This window comes from Cherax quadricarinatus, unplaced genomic scaffold (genome assembly GCF_038502225.1).
Source record: "Cherax quadricarinatus isolate ZL_2023a unplaced genomic scaffold, ASM3850222v1 Contig2468, whole genome shotgun sequence".
Classification (NCBI taxonomy): Eukaryota; Metazoa; Arthropoda; class Malacostraca; order Decapoda; family Parastacidae; genus Cherax; species Cherax quadricarinatus.
The window spans coordinates 48,451-51,614 of NW_027197494.1; positions in this window are offsets into that span (position 1 = coordinate 48,451).

Genomic DNA, 3,164 nt, shown 5'->3' on the forward strand with positions numbered 1-3,164 from the left:
GTCTTATCCACAAGTTGCTCTAGACCTATTAATTACAAATGAAATATGTATCACCAGGAATTCTGGTAAATATATAAATTTGTGGACTGTATATTAAAATTAATAAATGCTTATATATATACACATATACATAACAGAAGGAGAATATATCTTAATATCACTCACCAATTTGACTGGAGATTAAGTTGTATCATACTCAGAAAACCTCACTATGAAAATAACACTGGCCAGAGTTATAACATAAGACTTATCTGAGGTTCCTGGAGCTGTCTTGTCCAGTCGCCTGATATCTCAAGTTATGCAGGAATGCACATCCAACAATTTCGCCTCCTATTTGAGAGGTGTCAGCACAATTTAACCTCTAGAGCATGAAAAATTCTTCTTATTTTCACTAACGTTTTCTTGACTCATTCAAAAAACAATGGCGAGTCTCCTCTGCGCAGGTGCAGGCTTCCCATTTTTTATGACATATTTTTTTATTAAATACAGTATGTTACACTAATTTACATAAAAAAATACACAGTATTTTTTCTGGAAAATGCATTATTTTCCACACTGCAGCCGGCCGGAGTTCGTTGCTAAACGACTCAAATTACTCCTTCCTTTAGGAGACGATTCCAGCCGGTTCTGGCTTGAGTGGCTGTTCTCCTAGTAGGTCTTACTACGATTTCATCTTCCGGCATCACTTGGTCAGCGTTATCTTCCATATCACTCATGTCATTTCCCTCAGATTTTCATTTACGTTTGATTATACACCATTTAATTCCAAGGGAATCAATTTATTAATTGTGCATAAACTTTCCTGGCCACGACACAACACTTTGACATTCCTGACAACACCTTGTGCATCTGGGTACAATGTCAATTCTTTGCCCAGAGGCCACAATGTTCGATATTGTTCAGTACCAATCAACACAATGTCACCTGGTTGAATGTTCTGTCGATTTGTTGCCTCTGCCGCACCATAAAAGTGTTCACGTAGTGTAAGAAGATATTCCTTACGCCACACATTAGACTAATGATCAATTACTTTATTTAACATTTTAAATTTATCACACAACACTGCCGTATCATTGTAATCTTCACCACTTTCTTCCAGATCATCTCTATAGACAGGGGCAGCTTCCAATTTCCTTCCACATATTAGGTGAGAAGGTGTTAATTCATCTGTATCAGGTGTATCACTTATGTACGAGAGAGGCCTGTTATTTATCCGATTTTCCTCCTCCACTAACACTGCACGGAATTCCTCCAAATTAATTTTCTTCCAGTGTAGTACTTTATGGAGACACCTCTTCACTGTGCCTATCAGTCTTTCGTACAGCCCCCCCTGCCAAGGGGCTCTAGGAGTAATAAATTTCCAGGTACACCCTCGCTGGGTTAACAGAGATTGAACATCGTTACTATTATTTAACTATCAAATGTTGAGCACCTGCAACAAAATTTGTGGCATTATCTGAAATCATCAATCTCGGACAGGATCTCCTAGCTGCAAATTTTCGAAACAGCTGTATAAACTGTTCTGCAGACAAGTCCTGTGCCACTTCTAAATGAACTGCCCTAGTAGCAGTACAGGTGAACAAACATACACTTTCAGTGGAACACCATCTGAAGTACCTCTTAAAATTATTGGACCACTATAGTCTACACCTGTTACATCAAATGGTTTCACTAATTGTACACGCTCCTTTGGCAATGGTGGAGGACCTGGGTACATATTACACAAGATTTAATCTGACACCCAATCAAAACCTATTGGAAAGTAACTGCCTTTATTACACAGCATCACAAGCCACCACTATCCTAAACAATGCTAAAAGTCTATCAGTACTTAACTACAACATCAGGTCCTTAAGCAAACACTATGATGACCTCCTAGCACTCCTTGAATCACTAAAGACACCCTTCTCCTGCATTATTCTTACTGAGACCTGGCTTAAGCAGGACACAATAGATATCTACCCTCTACCAGGATACACAGCAATTCACAACTGCAGACCAAACCAAGTTGGGGGTGGTATTGCAATCTATTACTCTAACCAATTATCTTGTCTTAGCACCACTTGCTTTAGTGATGAATATGGGGAATACATTTTTGCTAATTTTACTGTAAAAAACCTTAAGACGCCTATAACAATCGGTGCCATTTACCGGATACCTCACACAAACATCCCAAATTTCAGTGAGAAATTAAAGTCACTAATAACAAACAGACAAATGAATAAGCACCACCTTCTCTTAGCTGGAGACTTCAACATCAACCTTGGCTTACTAGATGAACAGCCTGTAACTGATTTCATCAACAATATGAACAACACACTTCTTATACCAACAATAACTAAACCAACCAGGCTCACTGAGACAAGTGCAACCATAATAGACCACATATGGACCAATATACTAGCCCCCCTTAAATCAGGGATAATCACAGATAGCACTACAGACCACTACCCTACCTTCCTCCTGACAAACATTAGTAAACCACCACTTGAATACAACAAAGTCTCATTTAGACTCCATGACGAGGCCTCAGTAAGGAAGTTCACAGCTGACCTAGAGACTGTTGACTGGCCTACAGAATTCTCCAAGGCCAATGGTATTGATGACTGGACAGACATTTTTCTTAACAAATTACTTAGACTATACAACAAACATTGTCCTATAAAAACAAAACAGATCACAAACAAACGGCTTGGTTGCCCATGGCTAACCAGCACCATTCTGAAATCCATTGACAAGAAACACCAATATGAAAAGCAATATAGACAGGGCTTAATACACAAAGATATTCTTAAACACTATTCATCAGCTCTCACCAAAGTAATAAAGAAAGCCAAACAACTATACTACTCCAGTAGATTCACAGACACTAGAGGAGATATAAAAAAGACCTGGAAAACACTCTTTCAGATTCTAGGGACCCACAAACTGAAAAAAAACAAGAATATTGTCCTAACTAAACCTAATGAAACACCACTACATCCCACTGACACAGCTAACAAGATAAACGACTTCTTCTCAACCATAGGATCTAATCTCGCCAATAAAATCCCACATACCAATGCCCATGCCGGGGACTACCTAGATGGGAATTTCCCTAATTCCTTCTATCTTGCACCAACTGAGCCCACGGAAGTCACCGAGATTATAAAGTCACTTAAAAA